The 22,873-nt window shown below is 39.1% G+C and overlaps 1 long non-coding RNA gene across 2 annotated transcripts; it reads right to left on the bottom strand.

The window, feature by feature from the left end:
- Positions 1 to 19,728, bottom strand: LOC120096539 (uncharacterized). 2 transcript variants are annotated; one of them, XR_005493051.2, is made up of 5 exons: positions 19,656 to 19,728; positions 14,227 to 17,417; positions 10,885 to 12,372; positions 10,477 to 10,546; positions 1 to 10,144 (listed from the first exon to the last, which is right to left on the bottom strand). It is a non-coding gene; the product is annotated as an uncharacterized LOC120096539 (long non-coding RNA). The 2 variants fall into 2 exon arrangements; XR_005493050.2 differs by lacking the exons at positions 10,477 to 10,546; positions 19,656 to 19,728 and having other exon boundaries at positions 14,227 to 18,446.
- Between the last annotated feature and the right edge of the window lie 3,145 nt (positions 19,729 to 22,873).

The following is a 22,873-nucleotide window of genomic DNA, read 5'->3' as shown; positions in this document are numbered from 1 at the left end:
TGAGTCCTGGATTTCCTGTATGTTTTGGACCAGTAGCTTTTTCCGCTTTACATTATCTTTGACAGTTGAGTCAATGATTTCTATGGAATCTTCTGCTCCTGAGATTCTCTCTTCCATCTCTTGTATTCTGTTGGTGAAGCTTGTATCTACAGCTCCTTGTCTCTTCTTTTGGTTTTCTATATCCAGGGTTGTTTCCATGTGTTCTTTCTTGATTGCTTCTATTTCCATTTTTAATTCCTTCAACTGTTTGATTGTGTTTTCCTGGAATTCTTTCAGGGATTTTTGCGATTCCTCTCTGTAGGCTTCTACTTGTTTATTAATGTTTCCCTGTGTTTCCCTAAGTGTGTTCATGTCTTTCTTGAAGTACTCCAGCATCATGATCAAATATGATTTTGAAACTAGATCTTGCTTTTCTGGTGTGTTTGGATATTCCATGTTTGTTTTGGTGGGAGAATTGGGCTCCGATGATGGCATGTAGTCTTGGTTTCTGTTGCTTGGGTTCCTGCGCTTGCCTCTCGCCATCAGATTATCTCTAGTGTTACTTTGTTCTGCTATTTCTGACAGTGGCTAGACTGTCCTATAAGCCTGTGTGTCAGGAGTGCTGTAGACCTGTTTTCCTCTCTTTTAGTCAGTTATGGGGACAGAGTGTTCTGCTTTTGGGCGTGTAGTTTTTCCTCTCTACAGGTATTCAGCTGTTCTTGTGGGCCTGTGTCTTGAGTTCACCAGGCAGCTTTCTTGCAGCAGAAAATTTGGTCTTACCTGTGGTCCCGAGGCTCAAGTTCGCTCGTGGGGTGCTGCCCAGGGGCTCTCTGCAGCGGCAGCAACCAGGAAGACCTGTGCAGCCCCTTCCGGGATCTTCAGTGCACCAGGGTTCCAGATGGTCTTTGGCTTTTTCCTCTGGCGTCCGAGATGTGTGTGCAGGGAGCAGTCTCTTCTGGTTTCCCAGGCTTGTCTGCCTCTCTGAAGGTTTAGCTCTCCCTCCCACGGGATTTGGGTGCAGAGAACTGTTTATCTGGTCTGTTTCTTTCAGGTTCCGGCAGTGTCTCAGGCAGGTGTCCTGCAGCTCCTGGGCCCTCCCCCACGGGAGCCCAGAGGCCTTATACAGTTTCCTCTTGGGCCAGGGATGTGGGCAGGGGTGAGCAGTGTTGGTGGTCTCTTCAGCTCTGCAGCCTCAGGAGTGCCCACCTGACCAGGCGGTTGGGTCTCTCTCTCACCGGGTCTGGGAGCAGAGAGCTGCTGCGGGCCAGGATCCGCGGGTGTGGGACTTCCGGTAAACACAGAACGTGCCCGGTCCTAGAGAAATTCTGCTTCCGTGTGTCCCAAGCTCACCAGGCAGCTTTCTTGCAGCAGAAAATTTGATCTTACCTGTGGTCCCGAGGCTCAGGTTCGCTCGTGGGGTGCTGCCCAGGGGCTCTCTGCAGCGGCAGCAACCAGGAACTCCTTCTTTCTCTTAAATCCATCTCTGGTTCTTATTTGCTTGGTCTCTTTTCTCTAAACCCAGTCTTTTACAGCAATGCTCCTTCATGGACTCCGCGTCAGCTCTTGGCTCTAGGCTCCTGCCCTGTTTGAGTTACTATGCTAACTTCCCTCACTTCTGATTGGGGATGGAAATCATAAAAGTAACTGTTAACTGGAGGGATCCTCAGCAGTTTAGAGCACTAGCTGTTCAAGGGGACCAAGGTTCAATTCCCAGCAACCACATGGTGGTTTATAACTGTCTATAAGGAAATGTGATATTCTCTTCTGGCATGAAAGTATATATCCAGAGAGGATACTCATAAACATAAAATAAATAAACAAATAAATCTTTTCTTAAAAATTATTGCTAAGTTGAATTCAAAAAATATTTTAGATAAAGGAAATTCCAGGTATATCACTGTTGACCTAGAATGTTCATATTTTCCCACTTTTGTATTTAAAAATAAGACATAATATTTATCTAGTACTTGGACTTCCCAGACGACAGAAGAACATGAATCATCATGAAACAGAGGCTCCTGCATCAGCATTTAATCATCTTGTATCATACTTTTAAAAATGTTTTGAGATTTTATGATTTGTGACCATTGTGAATGGTATCATTTCCCTAATTTCTCTCTCAGCTTGTTTATCCTTTGAGTAGAGGAAGGGTATTGATTTGTTTGAGGTAATTTTATATCCAGTCACTTTGCTGAAATTGTTTATCAGCTGTAGGAATTCTCTGGTAGGACTTTTGGGGTCACTTATGTATACTACCATATCATCTGCAAATACTGATATTTTGACATCTTCCTTTCCAGTTTGGACCCCTTTGACCTACTTTTGTTGTCTAATTGCTCTGACTAGGACTTTGAGTACTATATTGAATAGGTAGGGAGAGAGTGGGCAGCCTTGTCTTGTCCCTGATTTTCCTGGGATTGCTTGAAGTTTCTCTCCATTTAGTTTGATGTTGGCTATTGGTTTGCTGTATATTGCTTTTACTATGTTTAGGCATTGCAGCAGATGCTAGAGAGGATGTGGAGAAAGAGGAACACTCCTCCATTGTTTGTGGGATTGCAAACTGGTGCAACCACTCTGGAAATCAGTCTGGCAGTTCCTCAGAAAATTTGATATAGTACTACCTGAGGACCCAGCTGTAACACTCCCGGGCATATACCTGAAATGTTAAAGGAATGCTCCATTGTATAACAAGAACACATGCTCCACTATGTTCATTGTACCCTTATTTCTAATAGCCAGAAGCTGGAAAGAACCCCGATGCCCTTCAACAGAGGAATAGTTACAGAAAAAGTGGTACATCTACACAATGGACGACTACTCAGCTTTTAAAAATAATGATGCCATGAAATTTTTAGGAAAATGGATGAAAATAGAAAATATCATCCTGAGTGAGGTAACCCAATCACAAAAGGAACATACATGATATGCACTGACTGATGAGTAGATATTAGCCCAGACGTTTGGAATACTCAAAATACAATTCACAGACCACATAAAGCTCAAGAAGAAAGACCAACATATGGATGCCTCAGTACTTCTTAGAACGGGGAACAAAATGCTCACAAGAAGAAATATGGAGACAAAATGTGGAGCAGAGACTGAAGGAAAGACCATCCAGAGACTGCCACACATGAGAATCCATCCCACATGCAGTCACCAAACCCAGATACTATTGAGGATGCCAAGAGGTGCATGCTGACAGGAGCCTGACACGCATGTCTCCTGAGAGGCTCTGCCAGAACCTGAAAACTACAGAACCTGATGCTCACAGCCAACCATTGAACTGAAAACAGCGTGCCCAGTGGAGGAGTTAGAGAAAGGACTGAGTTAGCTGAGGGTGTTTGCAACCCCATAAGAAGAACAACCAATAGCAAGCAACCAGACACTCCAGAGTTCCCAGGGACGAAACCACCATCCCAAGAGTACACATGGAGTGACCTAATGGCTCCAGCTGCATATGTAGTAGGCGGATGGCCATGTTGGCCATCAATGGGAGGAGAGGCCCATGGTCCTATGAAGGCTCAATGTCCCAGTGTAAGGGAATGCCAGGGAGGGGAGGCAAGAGGGAGTAGGCATTATTAGAAGGTGTGACCTTGTGGGAGGAAGTGTTTCACTGTGGGGCTGGGCTTGGAGACACTTCTAGCTGCCTGGGGATGCTGAGTCGGTTCCTGACTTCCTTTGGGTGAGGATGTAGAACTTTGCTCCTCCTACACCATGCCGGCCTGGATGCTGCCATGCTGCCATGCTCCCATGTTGATGATAATGGACTGAACCTCTGAATCTGTAAGCCAGCCCCAATTAAATGTTGTCCATTTTAAAACTTATATTGGTCATGGTGTCTGTTCACAGCAGTAAGACCCTGACTAAGACAGACTTAATGATTTATTGACTTTCCTCAGTATCAGTTGTTATGTCTCCCTTTTCATTACTGATTTTGTCAATTTTGATATTATTTGATTTTAGTCTTTTGGTTAGTTTGGCTAAGGAATGTGTATCTTGTTAATCTGTTCAAAGAACCAGGTCCTGCTTTCATTGATTCTTTGTATTATTTTCTTTGTTTCTAACTGATTGATTCCAGCCCTAATTTTGATTATTTTCTGTCATCTACACCTCTTTGGTATGATTGCTTCATTTTTTCTAAAGCTTTCAAGTGTACCTTTACACTTGATCTTAGCCAAAAGCCCAAGGAGTGATCAAGTGTACTTTTTAAATTGCTAATATAAGAGCCTTCTAATTTCTTTATGGAGGCTCTTAGTGCTCTGAATGTTCCTCTTAGCACTGCTTTCCTTATATCCCATAGATTTAGGTGTGTTGTATCTTTTCATTCAATTCTAGAAACTCTTTAATTTCTTTATTTTTGCAGTGACACAGAGATCATTAAGTAGCGAGTTGTTCAATTTCCATGATTTTGTAGGTTTTCCAGTGTTTCTGTTATTGCTGAAGTCCAGCTGTGATCCATGGCTGTCTGATAAGATTTAAGGCATTATTTCAATTTTCTTGTGTCTGTTGAGGCTTGCTTTGTGACTGGGTATAAGGTCAACCTTGGAGAAGGATCCATGGGGTGCTGAGATGAAGGTATATTCTTTTGTGTTTGGGTAAAATATTCTGTAGATGTCCATCAAGTCCATTTGATTCATAAAATCTGTTAGCTTCATTTACTCTCTGTTTAGTTTTTGTCTGAATGTCCTGCCAATTGGTGAGAATTGTGTGTTGAAGACTCTGAGTATTAATGTATGGGGTTCAATGTGCAATTTAAGCAGTAGCAATGTTTCTTTGACAAATGTGGGTGCTCTTGTGTTTGGATCATAATGTTCAAAATTGAGATATCTAGATTTTTAGTTTGATGAGTATGAAGTGTCCTTCCCTGTCTCTTTTGATTAATTTAGATTGAAAGTTTATTTTATTAGATAGGAGAATGGCTAATCCACTGTGTCTTTTTTGGGGGGGTCCATTTGCTTAGAAATAATTTCTAGCCCTTTACTCTGAGATAATATCTACCCTTATTGCTGAGGTGTATTTCTTGTATGCAGAAGAATGATGGATCCTATTTTTATATCCATTTATTTAGGCTATGCCTTTTTATTTATGAATTGAGTCCATTAATGTTGAGAGGTATTAATGACCAGTGATCATTACTTCCTGTCATTTTGATATTGGTGGTTGTAATAGTGGTGATGGTGGTGGTGGTGGTCATGGTAGTGGTGGTGGTTGTGTGTGTGTGTGTGTGTGTGTGTGTGTGTGTGTATACACATGCATGCATGCATACACATGCACGTGCACATTCCTTGTTTAGGCTGATATGTGATTACTTATTTCCTGTATTTTCTTGAATGTAATTATCCTTCCAGGGTTGGAGTTTTCCTTCTAGTATTTTCTCTATGGCTGCATTTGTGGATATTGTTTGAGTTTATATTTGTCTTGAAATATCTAGTTTTCTCCATCTATGGTGATTAAGAATTTTGTTGGGTATAGTAGTTTAAGTTGACACCTGTGGTTCTTTTTTTTTTTTAATAGATTGCAAGACATTTAACCAGGAAGGATTTACTCTTGCGGGCCAGTCTAAATAGTGTTCTATAAGCTTCTTGTATGCTTATAGGCATCTCTTCCATTAAGTTGGAATTTTTTCCATGATTTTGTTGAGAATATTTTCTGGACCTTTGAGCTGATACCCTTCATCTTCTTCTATTCCTATTATTCTTAGGTTATGTCTTTTCCCAGATTTCCTGGGTGTTTCGCATGAGGATTTTTTTATGTTTAACGACATCTTTGACTGATGTATCGGTGTTCTGTATCGTATCTTCTCCACCTGAGATTCTTCCATCTCCTGTCCTCTGTTGGTGACGCTTGCATCTGCTCCTGTTCTCTTCCTAGATTTTTCCATCTCCAGGATGTTCTCATTTTGTTTTATATTTCTGGCTTCTATTTCCACTTTCATGTTTTTCAGAGTTTTATTCATTTTCTGCACCTATTTAATTATATTTTCCTATGTGTCTGTAAGGGATTTGTTTCCCCTATAAATACCTCTATCCATTTGATAGTATTTTCTAGTATTTATTCAAGGGATTTATTTATTTCTTCTAGCATCTTTATAAGATTGGATTTAAGGCCATTTCCTTGTGTTTCCATTGTTAGAGGATAGCCAAGGCTTATTGTAAGGGCATAGCTGTGCTTTGGAAGTATCACATTGCCCTGGCTTTTGTTGATTGTGTTTTTTGGAGGGCCTTTAGCCATCTGGATGGTTTGGGTCATTGAATAATTCTTGTTGTAGTAAGTATTTGGACAAGGAGTGATCAATGATGCTCCTTGTGTGTCAGGCCTCTAATGGGTATCCTTGTATGTTTTTGGTCCCGCAGTTCTGTATGGTTCAGGATTCTCAGGTCCAATAAAAACAAGTGGAGAGTTGGCAGGAAACTGGATGGTTCCCTTGGCTGCTCAGGGCAACTTTGCTTGGCCCAGATGGCTCAAAGAGCAGGTAAGATGGGTGTAAGAAGACGAGCCTACCTGTGTGGTTCAAGAGTCTGATTGAAGGTGTAGGAAAGGAAGTAGGAGAATGGACATCCCCTGTGATAAACCATGCTGCTTGGCTCAGCTTGGCTCAGCACAGAGGAAGCAGGGAAGCTTAGTGGGAGAAGGGGTGCTGACCCATATAGTTCAGGAAACTTAACTGTGCTGTAGGCAGGGAAAGAGGGAGTGGTTAAATCTCACTTAGCTTTCTTTTTATTTCTCTCTCTCTCTCTCTCTCTCTCTCTCTCTCTCTCTCTCTCTCTCTCTTTCCGGAGCTGGGGCCCGAACCCAGGGCCTTGTGCTTGGTGCTTGCTAGGCAAAGCTCTACCACTGAGCTACATCCCCAACCCCCTCACTTAGCTTTCTTATACAAACTTTTCCCATTTGCTCAAGGTTGGAGAGAAAAGTGGGTGAATGGCACCACCCGCAGCAGGCTGGGATCTCCCCTATCCATCACTACCCAAGAAAATGCTCCATGGAGATGTCCAAAAAGGACGAATTGGATTGGAACTATTTCTCAGTTGAGGTTCCCTCTAGCCAAGTTACTGTAGATTTGTGTTAAATCTAGAGCTGGAGTTAATTATGACAAAAGACAGTGGAGGAAAAGTTCCAAACCCCTACTTTTCAGTCCTTTAACTGAAACCCAGCAAACTGCTTCAAGAGAAACTTTTTTTTTGCTAAAGCTACAGAAAGAAGCTTTAGAAGTAGTCTGGTTAATATAAATGTGCAATATTCCTGATGACTCAGGGAAATGTTTCAGTAGTGAAAAAAAAAAAAAAAAGAAAACAAAATATTGGATCTGTTAAGTAAGATTGAGTGAAGAACAAGAACATTTACATTGTTTTTGGTTTCAAAAAATCTCCATCACCATGCAAGTGCAAGAACAAAAACCTGTGGTGAGAATTCATGGAAGGAATTCTGATAATAGTCATCCATGATTTGGGAGACAGTTGAGGCTTCATGTCTTTCAAAGGAAGAAGAGCAATTTCAATTCTCTGAGAAAGAAAGATGGATGATTTAAGGAAAGGTGGCTCCTGGAAACCAAATGTTCCAGTGAACAGGATATTGAAACGAGGTTATTGGGAGACCTTACTTTCACACCTAATAATGTGAGCTTACTGCCTCCAAGAGTTTCACGTAGAAAAAAAAGCACGTGTAAGCCAGGAAAATCCATAGAACTCTAGACACCAGAAGAAAGAATTAATTTCTTATAATAACAACCAAGGAATACCTTGACTGCTTCTGAATTGTGGTCCCTTGATCATCAGTACAATAAAATTGTCATTTAGTATGTGAAAGGAGGAAACTGCAGAAGGTTGAAGCTAAAGAAATGTTTACTCCTGGGTTAGGAAAGACTGTACAGAGAGGACACTCATCTCTCCCCATCTTCTCCTAAGTAGCTAACTGCTGGCAAGTTACCAGTTTTCAGCAACTTTGGTGAAAATTAGCAAGCCTGCTGTGACATTTGTGATAACCACATACTACTCTTTCTAATGTAACCTTTGAGAAAATTTACTCCAATTCCAGAGACTCAAAGGCTCTCATTTTGTCAAATTGTCTGACATTTCTGAGTCCTGGCCAAAAACATCCATTAGAAAACTGTATAGAAGGGCAGATGACAGTGTCCCCTGAAGTAAGCATATTCCAGGCAACTTTCTGTCTACATAGCTTTGTAATACCTGTTCTCAGCATCCTCACCCCTAACCCCATGTTCTCCAATTGGTCCAATTTCTTCTTTCACCATGATATCCTTTTGGAAAAGAAAAACTAGGATAGACTTCTTTTTGGAAAGTTACTAAAACTTTGATTGCTTGTTTAGAATGATTTCTTATCTTATTTAAAATATCCCCTGCCGCTTTGAATTTTTTTCCCTTTTGAATTTTTCACATTCACTAGAAGTAAATGTGATATAAGTCTGAGGTTCATTTTGTGTAGTGATTAGATTGGTTATTTCATAGAATGGTATTGTATGTCAGGTTCTTAATGCTCCTGGTTCTTTACTATGTATTTAATCAAATAACAGAACAATATCCACTCACACCAGTGCTAGGAAGAGTGTATGGTGATACGGGTAGCCACTGCCAAGTAGAAACAGAAAATAATGGTCAGTATCATATATTTCATTCATGTTATCTTTTCAATGCAAAATACAGGAATTGGAGATGAAGAGACCATGAGACTCAGAAGCAGTAGAGGACCACTGGGAAGTAGGCGTTTTCAGTTACACACATAATTTTACAGTAAATGTAACTTTATATCAAGACTTTCATGAGATAAACCTCTGAGCTCTTCCTGGGGATTGTCAGACCTGCTCAACCTCTATATACTGTATAACCCAACATGAAGATGCACATTTTTTTATGGAAAGAATGGATCAGAGTCCCCCTGCAAAGCCTGTGGCATCTATACAGTATACATGTGTATTCTCCAGCATGATTCTCCTTGATAATTACTGAGCCACCTGTCATTCTACTCATCTCTAGGGTTTATTTTCCTCCCTTTTGTCCTTTGTGTCTTCATGCAGGAAAATTTACTCACCCACAAAGAATAGCAGGACTGGATATTTTGTATTGTTGGGGATTTTGTTGTTATTCTTTGAACTTAAAAGTGCAAAAAATAACATTCACATGGTTTTATTTTTAAAATAACAAGACTATTTTCTTAAATGAGCTCATATTAGGTTGAGTTAACAGTTAAAGCCAACTAGGATAGGGCTTATCATAATATCTATAGGTATTTATTTTTGGATTCCATATGAAATTTAAAATTCTTTCCAAGATATTTTTACAAAATTTTCTAATAAACTGCAAAAGTGTAAAACCAAATTTTTGACTACATTATAAGTAAAAATAAATCCATAAAAAACAATACATTTGCCTTATCCTGCCGTTTTCCATCCCATGTAGTAAAATTAAGGAATAGTGAGAATCCAAAGGGAAAAATTAGCTAGTATTGAATTCAAATTCTAGGTATCATGTTCACTGCCATCACAGCACCATCACATATTTTCTGTTCTGTATGTTTACATTTTGATCCAAGTGTGTGTGTGTGTGTGTGTGTGTGTGTGTGTGTGTGTGTGTGTGTGTGTGTGGGCGCGCGCGTGTATATTCAGTGCCTAAAATAATTATTATTTAATGTTTACTGAGTAAATGACTTATAGGAATTCTGGTAAACTAAACGATCTATTTGTTGTGAAGTTTATTCATTGACTACCTTTCCACAAACACCTCTAGCATCTTTCCAGTGCTTAATGTTTATCTCTGTGTAATTGTAAACTCTATCTCCAGTTTTGTTTGCAGTTTTAATAGGGCATGACTTTTCTTTGAAGGCTTGAGCCCTAGGCAGTTACATTATGTTGGGCAATGCATGCAAATTTCCAATCAATCAGACTTTTTTTTTTACAGATATTAAAAAGCACCTCATACCAGAGTTTGGAAGAACAAATTAGATAATAGTTATGAAATGAACTTCAAAATATTTTTGTATTGCAGGCATCTCTTGGATTTCTCCATCAAGACATGCGCTGAGTATCCTTGAACAATGACTCATAGTGCTGAACATTTCCCATCCCTCAGTGGACACCTCACAACTGTGAGATACATGACCTGCGGAGCTTCCTCCAATACTCACAGGGATGCAGATTCCATGTTTTCTTTGGAACCTATGGAAATCAATGAGAAAGCATGTGAATTTCACCCTTTAAACCCCAAACCTATATGCTTGCTTGGTCTGTGCTATTCCTATTAATTTAACATCCCTGTCTTCATTGTCAAACCTAAGAATTGCCATATGCTTTTATTAATACCTATTATTTGCCCATTTTCTATAACACCTACATTTTACTTAGAAAAAAAAAAGAATACTTAGAGCATTTTTAGAATAGTTGAAAGAGAACACTGCATCACAGAAATAAATAATAATGATAATTACAAGGAATCAGCAGGAAGCAAGGAAGCATATCAAGAATTCACTCTGTGCGTATATGTCATGTACCTTCTATTTCGAGTGGGAGTATCCTTTCATTAATCTCCTCTAATAATCACCTGTGAAAGGAACAGATGACCTGCAGCAGAAAGTTAGATCTAGATCAGATTGGTAAACCTTCTCCCCCACTGGGAACTGTCCAACCAAAAACAAGTGCTACCAATTTTGTCTCCAATTTGAACATATACTTGTCGCAAAGTTCCATTATAATTTCAGAATTGATTTCCAGGCACTAACCCACAATCCCCATCGACACATGGAACACTCTCCATTTCTTTTTCTGTTGGATATTTTAAGTATTTACATTTCAAATGTTAACCCCTTTCCCTCCTTTCCCATCCCCCTCCCCCTGTTTCCATGAAGATGCTCCCATTCCCACATACCCACTCCAACCTCAACATCCTGGCATTAACTTACACTGGAGAGATGAGCCTTCACAAGACCAAGGGCTTCTCTTCCTAATGATGCCAAACAATGCCATCCTCTGCTACATATGTGTCTGGAGTCCTGGGTCCCTCCATGTGGACTTGTTGGTTGGTGGTTTAGTCTCTGGGAGTGCTGGGGTATCTGGTTGGTTAATATTGTTCTTCCAATGGGAATGCAAATCCTTTCATCTCCTTCAGTCCTTTCTCTTACTCCTCCATTGGGCTCCCCATGCTCAGCCAGCTGAAAGCATCCTCATCTCTTACAGTAAGGCTCTGGCAGAGCCTCCCAGGAGACACGCATATCAGGCTCCTGTCACTTCTTGGCATCAGCAATATTGTCTGGGTATTGTGGCTGAATATGGGATGCAACCACATGTGGGGCAATTTCTGGATGGCCTTTCTGCCTCTGTTCCACACTTTGTCTCCATATTTCCTCTTGTATTTTTGTTTCCCCTTCTAAGAATGTCTGAAGCTTCTACATTTTGGCCTTCCTTCTTGTGGAGCTTCATATCATCAGTGAATTGTTTCTTGAGTATTCCAAGCTTTTGGGCTTCCACTTATCAGTAGATGCATACCATGTGTGTTCTTTTGTGACTGGGTTACATTACTCAGGATGATGTTTTCTAGTTCCATCCATTTGCCTATGAATTTCATGAAATCATTGTTTTTGATAGCTGAGTAGTACTCCATTGTGTAGATGTACCACATTTTCTGTATCCATTCCCCTGTTGAAGGGCATCTGGGTTCTTTCCAGCTTCTGGCTATTATAAATAAGGCTACTATTAACATAGTAGAACATATGTCTTTGTTATATGTTGGAGCATCTTTTGAGTACATGTCCAGGAGTGATATAGTTGGGTCCTTAGGTAGTACTATGTCCAATTTTCTGAGGAACCATAATACTGACTTCCACAGTGGTTGTACAAGCTTACAATCCCACCAACAATGGAAAAGTGTTCCTATTTCTCTACATCCTCACCAGCATTTATTATCACCTGAGTTTTTTTATCTTAGCCATTCTGACTGGTGTGAGGTGGAATCTCAGGGTTGTTTTTACTTGCATTTCCCTGATGACTAAGGATGAACATTTAACTGCTTCTCAGCCATTTGATATTTCTTAGCTGAGAATTCTTTGTACCCCATTTTTAATAGGATTATTTGGTTCTCTGGAGTCTAACTTCTTGAGTTCTTTATATATATTAGATATTAGCCTTCTATCAAATGTAGGATTGGTAAAGATCTTTTCTCAATCTGTTGGTTGCCATTTTGTCCTATTGACAGTGTCCTTTGTGTTACAGAAGCTTTGCAGTTTTATGAGGTCCCATTTGTTGATTCTTGGTCTTAGAGCATAAGCCATTGGTATTCTGTTGAGGAAAATTTTCCCTATGGCCATGTGTTTGAGGCTCTTCCCCACTTTCTGTTCTATTAGTTCGAATGTATCTGGTTTTATGTGGAGATCTTTGATCGACTTGGACTTGAGCTTTATATAAGGGAATAAGAATGGATTAATTTGCATTCTTCTACATGCTGGCTGCCAGTTGAACCAGCACCATTTGTTGAAAATTCTGTCTTTTTTCCACTGTATGGTTTTAGCTCCTTTGTCAAATATTAATTGACCATAGAAGTGTGGGTTCATTTCTGGATCTTCAAATCTATTCTGCCTGTCTCTGTACCAATGCCATGCAGATTTTTTTATCATGGTATGCAAGTACCCACACATACTAATGTACAGTCATGATTCCAATTTAATTTGTCTGACTCTATAATCCACAGGCATCTCTGATTTTTTTCATCCCCATGGGTATCTCTAGTTTCAAGCTATTTTAAGCATGTATCATTTGAAATCCAATGATTTTCTATTATGCCTACTAATTTCTGACCCATTTATGCTGTCTGTTTCATTAGAAAAAATTATTCATTTTAAAACAAATTTATCTGTTTCTCTGTTGTCTATGTCCCATCTCTTTTATAGTGTTCACTTTGGTGACAAAATCCTCTCATAGAAGTCATTCTAAGTGCTTAGCAGTTTTCTATCTGTGTCCTTATCTATGGCTTGCTTGCAGTATTTGTTTCCAAAAGAGCTAGGAATATTAAGGAGCTCCTGCCAGTTGGAGAAAAGTGCCAGCTATTTAACATCTTTAGCAAACTGGTACAAATGCCTGTAGGAAAAGAGACCCAAATTCTGCTGAAATGCAGAATTAACAGTCTGAGAACCACTGCCTGTCATGTACCTGTGGTCATGAAATTCTCTGCAGGTTGAGGGTGACAGAAGAAGTTCAGCTCACTGAACTTTCACAGCCCAGCTCTGGCAAAGATTTCTCAGAGGCAGCTGCACAAGTTGGTCTGACATCTGTAACTATCCTGTGAAATCACCTGTGTTCACCTGGGGACCCATTGGATGCACAGATGATGCTCATTAGGTGAACTTAATATTCTCCTTAATTGGGCATTCCGTATTTCATTAATTCCAAAGAAGAACTAATTTCCTAGGCTAGGTAATTAGGATTCACAAATATTGCTACCTTTATCATGGCTATGTACCATTTGTGAATTCAAGCTCTTAGAAATTCTGTGAAAATATGGGATTTCAGTGATGCTAATGATACCTTACATTATAATAATTGTTAAAGAAGCATCTAAGGCATATAAAATTAACATTTCTACTACTTTTCTCAACTAAATGTCACTCCGTTGCTTTGCAAATTTTTTGGGCAGTTGTAGTGGCACACTAATGACAAACACAATTACTGTCGACTTTTGAAAATGACATGAAGTGAATAATCCTATATCATGTTCTGTTTTTTGTTTTTTTCTTTTCTTTCACTAATGTGGCAACTTCTTCAAATTCTGCTTCTTTATAATACCAATGCCTTCAAGATACAAGCCACTAGGAAAGTAGTTCTCAACCATCCTAATTTTGTGACCCTTTAATACAGTTCCTCATGTTGCGGTGACACTCACACATGAAATTATTTGTGTTACTACTCCATAACTGCAACTTTGCTAGTTATAAAAAGGAATGTAAATATATGATATGAATATTGTCTTAGACAACCCCTGTGAAAGGGTCTTTCAACCCACAAAAAGATCACAGCACACAGGTTGAGAACTTCCAACCTAGAAAGTATTTTCAAGGGGCTCTGCTCAAAAGTCAAGATGCAGAGCATCAGGAAGATCCAGGAAAGAAGTAAAAATTCTTCCTCCTATTTTCATGCAATAGAAGGGATCCTTGATTTTCACTGAACCTTAGGTTTCTTTTATTTTAAACATGTGATTACTGTTACAGTGTGTTAGTTTATTGTGGATATCAAATAAAAGAGTTTAAAGCACCTACCGAAGAACTGGTAGATATCCAGGTTTTCTGTCAGCAGCTATCACTACCAATGGCTATGGAGAACTCTGTCAGACAACATCAGATCATGGTAGAAGGAAGCTTTTACAACACAGGCATCTTTGTTGTTGTTGCTGTTGTTACTGTAACATGTTATACAGTCTTCAAATAAAACAGATTTGTTACCTTAAAATTCTAGATATCAGAGGTCCATGGAAGAAGAAAAATCCAAAGAAATTTCATACCCATGTTCCTGATACTCTCTTAATTTCTCTCTCTCTCTCTCTCTCTCTCTCTCTCTCTCTCTCTCTCTCTCTCTCTCTCTCTCTTCACTCACTGAGATGCCCAGGAAATCTTATATCAAGATATCAAGATCCTTCATCTCCATCTCGACTGTCTCAGAAACTAGTTTTAGTTTAGCAAAGACAAGAACATGGACATATTTGAGGGTCCTTTTTTTGTACAGGAACTAAAACCTAGGATGAAATTTGGTATGCAACACTTACCTGTCATTGAAAAAGAGAATTATGTTTTTCTATAAAGATTATACCCTCCTTAGAAGTAAGTTGGATTTGAATAGATGAAAATAAAAAATATTAGAGTCATATTTGATCTGAAGTTATAGAACTTAGTTAAGAGATAGTGTAGAACACACTTTCTCGTTGACTTCATTCAATACTTATATGAATCATTTTAGTCAAGAGTGGGTGTCCTTACTGATATGTGGGTTTGGAAAGACTTTCAAGGCAGATAAATAATAGGCTTACTATATCAGGAAGTTTCAACATGTGTATATACAAAGTCCATGCCTGTATCCAAAAAGCATATGGTACAATTAAAGGATGAGTGTACCATATATATGCCAAATGTTCATATATCATGCTAAGAATATCAAATAGCTGAGGGCTTTCTCTGGATTTACAGATGCTCAATCTTATTTCAAATGAAAAATGATAGCTTTTGTTGTTTTTATAAATTTATTGTATTTAACTCTTATTGTAATTTTATGCTTGATGTTTATTTAATGAATTATAAAGTTAGAGTTCAGAAAAGTACAGTAAATTGACAGGTCATAGATCTAACAATTTAATTATAAAATCTAACTTGAAATCATATCATTTTGACTCTGGGCCCTTGATCTTCCAAAAATGTTTTCTTTTAGGTACTGATAAAATATCCACCTGCCATTTATATTACAGAAACAGAAGTCTTGAGATCTGAAATAGGAATGTGTTTAATTATAAATAAGAAATCCATTGATTGTAGGTCTTCAGCAATTTCCTGATGAGATCAAAAGTATTCTATATATTCTATACCAGGCCTCTTATAGTTCTCTGCTGACCTTATGTTACTATCTGGCAAATGGAATGTTGATGTGGTATAGGACAATATGTTTGCTGAAGGAACTATAATGTTGAAGTAAATGTAAGTTGATTGTGAAGGTCAGTTACTCTCTAACACTCCACAGTCCCAGCAACCCTGGTAGCGGAAGGGTGACAGTAGCATGCCGAGCTAGCTCTTTACTTCAGGACAGTAGAAAAAATTTATAGAGCATTGAAGGATAACTATTCCTTTATATCATAAAATCAAAAAATTATTTCCTTAGTCTCTCAAAATAAAGAAACAAAGAGATGATACATCTAGAAAAAATGTATTTTATACATGAACAAAGATACATCCTCCCCCAGTTTATTTATCTGTGTGATTAGGAGCATGAATTCACCTCCTAGTTAACTATATAAGTTTGATTGACTCTAGATCTTTGTAAATCTCAACAATGTCTTTGTTGGAGATATAAAAGCCTAACTTACCTATGATTTTTATTACTGTTCTTGAAATAAAAGTTATACATGACTATTTCAGATTTTTCCAAGTTTTAATGAGCACAAAGCCTATCAGTGTTATGGCCTGTTGGTTTTAACATGACTGTAGTCATTTTACATTTGGTCTCCATTTTGCTCATGAGGTGTAGGATGATGTCACAGGTGAGGCAGGTGCAGGATAGAAGGAGGCCTGTCATTGGAGGAGAAGGAAGGATGGGCGGGAGAGAAGTTTGAAGGAAGAGGAGGAGACTAGGAGGGAGAAGAGGAGACGGAGAGAGGGGAGAAGCCATGGCAGGTGATGTTAAGATTCTGCTCTGTGTATTTACAGGTTGTTATTAATGTTCTCAAGGGATGGACGGTACTGGGCTTTGTATGTTTAAGTGGGCAAATATATCTTACCAATTGGATCTAAGATTATTGTGTTGTGTGTTCTTTTATGTGGGGTTTGAGTGTAGGAAAGTGCAGCTGGGATGTGTTTCCACCAAGATATCTAGCAGATATCTTGGGACACCGCAGTGCAGACCTAGCGGGGTAAAAGACACCATTACTTTTTATTTATTTATATATTTTTACAACCACAATGAGGTGAAGTTAAGTTCAGGCTTTCAGACTTTACTTCTTGGAAGTAATTATTCATTGAAGACATGGAAAAATTCTCCCAGTGGATCATAACACAATAGTTGCATTACTTATGCTCAGTTATCCCAATATTCTGGAAAACCCATAATCATCTTCTCACTTACCTCACTTAGGACCAATCATCTTAAAGGTCAGTTGACTCTACGTTGTCTACTTAGCCAAAATGTGATACTGCTTTATTGTCATTTGCACTTGGTTTTCCTATAAGAAGCCTGACCTAAGAGCAAGTGACCATCACAGCTTCTGGTTCCCAAGTCTGAGTTGTGTCCTTTATTGGTCAGTTTGGGGGTATGCATTCAATGAACAATCCATATCTAACTGAGATCAGTGTTTGTGTGGTTTGTGAGGTGATTCCTGAACCCCAACAATCAGAAAGTTCAATTTATTAAACACCTTGCAGAGAACATTTGAGGGAGTTAGAAGGAGAAAGTGTCCACTATATCAAATACCTTGAAGAGAATATTTGAGGTATGAAATATTCTCATGAAAGAGAAATAAAAGGAAGAAGCATACAAATGTCAAGCTAAATCATACCATGCTCTCTGGGGATATTTTGGGTTTTATGTTTTGTGATTGTTTCATTGTTCTCATTCTCATTTGTCCTGTGTACATTGTCCTGCTCTCCATAGTGGCCTCTCTGTCACTGACAGACTGCTTGAAGGAGCGTGGTTCCACTGAGTCCAGTTGGGGTCATCAACTGACTCACTAGAGGGAGGAGTAAGTGCAGGTGATCTATAAACACAAATATAGAATCAAAACAAAAATGCTTAGCTCAAGGAGAGTTGAGAGACAAGGAAACTGTGAAGAAGAAAAAGCATAATGCTTGCCTTACTCCCACCCAAGACAAGTCACAGTACACAGTACACCACAAGCTTTTGTGGACCTCAGTAAGTTTGTTTAAAAGTATGAAAACGTAACACAATATTTAAATGTTCTCATTTGTAGAGGACCACATTTACTCTGCTTATAAACAAGTCTGTGATTAAAGAACAGGAAATCTACTATGTCCTCACCAACAAGAGGAACAGCTCCCAATAATACCTTTAAGAAGATTTTTAGGTTCATCAAGAAGGAGGCTTTATCATAATAGAAGAAAGCTACATGCAGTTAATGTTTCTAAAGACACTTCAGGGTGTGGGGGATATGGTAGGGTGGGTGTGGTGAGGTGGAATGTGGTGGGGTGGGGTAGGATATAGAGGTAGTAGAAAGAACAAAGGAGAATGAAAAGTCAGGGGATGGAGATGTAAGTAGGAATCAAGAAAAAAAATGTTAGACCCCAAATATAATGAAAGAGAAGCTTTTACCTAGACTCCCTAGAGGAAAGAGTAAGTGAAGGTCATCTGTAGAGACTGTCCAATATAAATATAAAAGGAAAGTAAATGAAAAAGTAAACTAACAGAGTCTCATAGAATTAGAGGATAACACCACGGGCTGTTTGCTAAGCTTGTCTTATAGAAGGAAAGAAAAGTGAATACTGTAGCTAAAAAGAAAAAAAAACACTGACAGATGCAAGGTTTAAGTCCCTCTGCACTTGACAAATATATAAAGGAAATGAAAATTAAAAATAAGAGAATAAAGATGCTCTTCTCCCCATACCATAATCAATTTTCTAGAAACTAATGACAAGGAAAATGTCAAACCTTAACCTAAAATTGGCATTTTACATAAAAATTAGCTTAAAATGAAGCACGGATGAGCATATAAAATGGTAATTTATTTTAACAGAAACCACAAGGTTTGATGAAGTAGTTTTAGGCACAATAAAAGTAATATACATAAAAAATGATATCTCATCAAAATGAAAATTTCTCACTCTTTGAAAGACATTATTCAAAGAATAAAATATTCAAGATCTTTATTGGGAGACAGTATTTATGAAGTACATATCAGATAGAAAATTTGTATCTACAATATTTAAAGAACTTTTCATATTACTAAAACAAAGAACCCGATTAAAAAAATAGACAGAATGCTGAGTGTGTTGGTAGCGACCTATAACCCCAACAAGCACAAAGATCAAGTTCAAAGCTACAGACAAGTAAGCAGAAGGCCAGCAGGGACTACATGACTCCCTGAGAATAGATGTTTAAAGGGTTGGTACTATAGCTCAGTGTTAGAGCATTTCCTTGGCATATGAGGCAATGAGAAAAGGAAAAGTTTGAGAGGAAGGGAAAGAAAGAGAAGATAAATACAGACTGAAGCATGATTTTACCAAAAGGAGAAACAAGGTGTATACCATGGCATTAGTTGCTGGAGAAAGGCTGCCCTAAGCTATCCCAAGATGCATCTTTGTCACACCAGGTAACATAAAATATACCTCAAGGAAAAGGTACACACAGTGATGTATCACAAATAGCCCCAGTCCCAGTGCTGGTAGAAATGGAAAACTCTAGGACCCCACATCAGAAAACCTCTGTAGTTTTCTTTTATATTAACAGTTTTCATTGATATCTTTGATTCAACCATACACTGGTTCTAGAGTTTCTGCATATTGCCAGTGACCTAATCAAAGTGTATATAATTCTCCTTTGTTGTACAGTTCATAAATGTCTCCCAAAACCTTATTCCAGTCTCTTTCATTTCCTTCACACTTGTTCAGCATGCCCTCACAGTCATAGAACAAACATGTTCTAACTCTACTCATCCTGTCTGCTTGCTTTTTCTGCAGACCTGATCTTGTTGTAGCTTGAGTGTATAAGAACATTGGAATGTGAGCCACTCTTTTTTTCTTTTTCTTACTAGTCATTCCATTCATTTACATCTCAAATGATATTCCCCTTCCCAGTTACCCTTCCACAAACCCCTCCATCCCACATTTGCCCTCCTTCCCTTTCCTTTGCCTTTATGAGGGTCCTTCCTCACCCACCCACTCCTGCCCCACCACTCCAGCATCCCCAGACTCTGTGCCATCAAACCTCCACAGGACCAAGGACCTCCCCTCCCACTGATGTCAGACAAGGCCTCTATTACATATGTATCTGCAGCCATGGATCCCTCCATGTACACTCCTTGGTTGGCCTTGGTTGGTGGTCTAGTCCCTCAGAACACTGGGTGGTCCAGCCAGTGATCCATACAAGGAAAGAATTCCTTGGCACAAATGTATGCTTCCATATTCCAAAGGTCTTTGTTCTTATTGTTCTCATAGCTAAGGAAGAAAGGCCTACAAGGATCAGACTTCTACACCTGAGGCTCAAAAAGAAGCCCCAGTGATCCTAACATGAATTTTGAGGAATGTGTTTGGGGTGTAGAAGAAGTCCTAGAGGGTAATAGAGGGCTACTACCTCTGAAAAACATTAAAACATTTATGATGTTTTCAATGTCCAAGAACACTGCAGAATTTCTGCAACTGCATACAAGCATCCTTAAGCTGGAGGAGGCTCCCAGAGCCATGACATGGTTCCTAGTTAAGGGTGGGTAGTCACAATCTGACAAAAAGAGTCATATGAGAATAAATCCCACATTTTTGCCACACTGATTATTGGGCTGGCTGGGCTGAGAAGAGCACTATGGAGCACATGAGGGGGCCTGGAGCTGTGCCTAAGCTTCCTGGCAGACAAAGCAGACTGCTGTCTAAGATTTGATTTCAGCCATGTGTGAAAATCCTTTTGCCCTTTGTGTAAAGACGTACTTTGAAGAACCCTCTAGGCTGACCCTGTTATTCACAGTCACAGGGTGAAACATCCTACATACTTAGAGTCAAGATCTTAAAGCCAGAAGGAAAAGGCTCAGAAAGACTCCTGCCTTCTACCGTATCCTGTTAAAAAGGCTTCCCTTTATTCTGTTTCTCTCTATGTCTATGTTGAAATGACTGTGACATTGGTTTGCATTTTGCGAGCCCATTCTCTATGCCCATTCTGAGTGATGTATGGTGTGATTGTATGACTGAATGAGACTTATTTTCTGGAAAATGTTTAGTTTTGCTGAAGAGGAAGACAAACTAAGGTGTCACACTAGGCAAGAGTTGAGAGTATTGCCATATATCTGCAGAAAACACAAAGGAAGCAGGCTTCAGAGAAGGTATTGCAAGTGGAGCCTTGCCTTGTCAGGAAAGATTTCAAAGAAGCATTTAAAAGTCTAACCATCTTATATTTGTGTCAGTTTGTGCTGTTCATTGTAGGAAATATAATATGAAAATTAAGTGGCATTTTTTTTGGTACTTAGATATCTGAGTGACTGTTCTGTTGCTGTGATGAAACGACTTAATGAAAAAAGGTTTTAACTCATGGTTTAAAGTTAACATAGGAGAAGTTTGAAGAAGCTGATTGCATAATCAAGATAATCTCACAGAGAAATCACCAGAAGCCCATCTCATAGGTGCCATCAAGCTTGCAAGTAACCATGAGTATCAGCATGCATTATCTTCTATAACATGGGTCAGCCTGAGCTAATCTCTGTTGAATGCCTACATAGAACAAGAGTCCCCGAGTAATACCACAACCCCAGCAGACAACTATGGAACAGGACGCCATTCTATGATTGACTATTGGCGAGCCCAGTCTTATGCAAGCCTAGTGCAGGCAAAGAAATTGATTATAAGGAATTGTATCATGTGATTATAGAAGCTGACAAAACCAAATATTCAGTGCAGGCTTAAAGAACACAGCAGTGCACATAGTCAGCCTCTGAATCAGCTCCTACCTCCAAGTCCCTGCCAGGCTTGAACTGCTGCCCTTACTTCCCTCAATGATGGACTGTTACCTAGATGTGTAAGTGAAATAAGACCTGTTTTCTTTTGCTACTATTTCACCACATAAGTAGAAATGCTAACTAAGAGGGATTTAGGCTCATGGGTTCCTACTCCTACCAAGCTCAACTAATGACTACTGGTGAACTTTGGGAACAGTCATTGCCTTTGATGGAATGCAACAAGGCTGCTGTGCTGAGGCGAGTCCACAAGGCTCCAATGGGGAGTTCCCACCTCAGGGTCTTACACAGAGAGTCCTGGTTAATACCAAGTGGATCCCAAATTTAATAAGACATGGACTTAGGCTAGGAAGGAGATAAGAGATAGTGGGAAGTGAAAGTAATCAGAATGCACACGTGTGAAAATAAAGAATAGATTTAATCAATGAAACTCTCTTAACATATTTGTATGTGTCCTAGTCATTCTGTTTCTCTAGAAACCTCTGTGACACGTGGGTGTGCACCTCTACACCACGAAGGCAACAGAAGTCTCTAGTTTCCATTCAGATGCTGTGAGAAGTTGTAATGCTGGTGTATAGCATAGGCGAGGGATGTGGGCAATGTGTTCATAGAGATCGTCAACTCACAAGAATGAAGCTTCCAGAAGCTGAGCTCCCATGCTTCCCATGCTCTGGCCAAATCTTTTATTCAGCACACTACAATTCGGCTTTTGTTGCTTCAGGTAATTTTCCTGGCAAAATGGATTGTGCATTTAGTTAGAAGTGGATGATTCCACTACTAATCAATTTTTAAATTGTTCATTTCTAGGGCAATTTGTGTATATGACACATGTAGAAAAGAATCTATAAAACACGTTGAATAAAAACCTCAAGCTACAGAATAATGCACACAGTATGATTCCTTTCAAAAACCCCAAACTTGCTAAAAGCAAACAATAGATTGCTTGAGAATGCATGTATTGCTGGTAAGGGAAGGAGAACAAAGAAAATAGGAATAATTAAGATAAAATGTATGATAGTGGTTCTCTCTGTGGGGGAGAAAGGAAGAGCAAGCAGGAAGCTGTAGAAGTAAGGAAAGTTCTGCCAGTTTTTTATCTCCTCATAGTATATTTCATAAATTAAGGAAGTCGTCTCTCTCTCTCTCTCTCTCTGTTTCTCTCTGTCTCTCTCTCTGTCTCTCTCTGTCTCTCTCTGTCTCTCTGTCTCTCTCTGTCTCTCTCTGTCTCTGTCTCTCTGTCTCTCTCTGTCTCTCTCTTTCTGTCTCTCTCTCTCTCTCTGTCTCTCTCTCTCTCTCTCTCTCTCTCGTGTGTGTGTGTGTGTGTGTGTGTGTGTGTGTGTGTGTGTGTGTGTGTATACAAATTTTGGGCACACAAACAAAAAGGCAAAAAGAATATGCCTGATCAAAAATGTACTTTGTGATTTCACATCAGAAACAGGTTAAAGTGTGAAACCGGAGAGTAAGTGAAAAAAACAAGTAGGTCCTTTTATTCTTCTAATTCTCCCAAACAGTGGCTACCTGCATGGGTTAGCAAAATGTTTAATTTT

This window comes from Rattus norvegicus, chromosome 14 (genome assembly GCF_036323735.1).
Source record: "Rattus norvegicus strain BN/NHsdMcwi chromosome 14, GRCr8, whole genome shotgun sequence".
NCBI classification, from domain to species: Eukaryota; Metazoa; Chordata; class Mammalia; order Rodentia; family Muridae; genus Rattus; species Rattus norvegicus.
The sequence above is the reverse complement of the archived record's forward strand: the minus strand, read 5'-3'. Positions and strand labels throughout refer to the sequence as shown.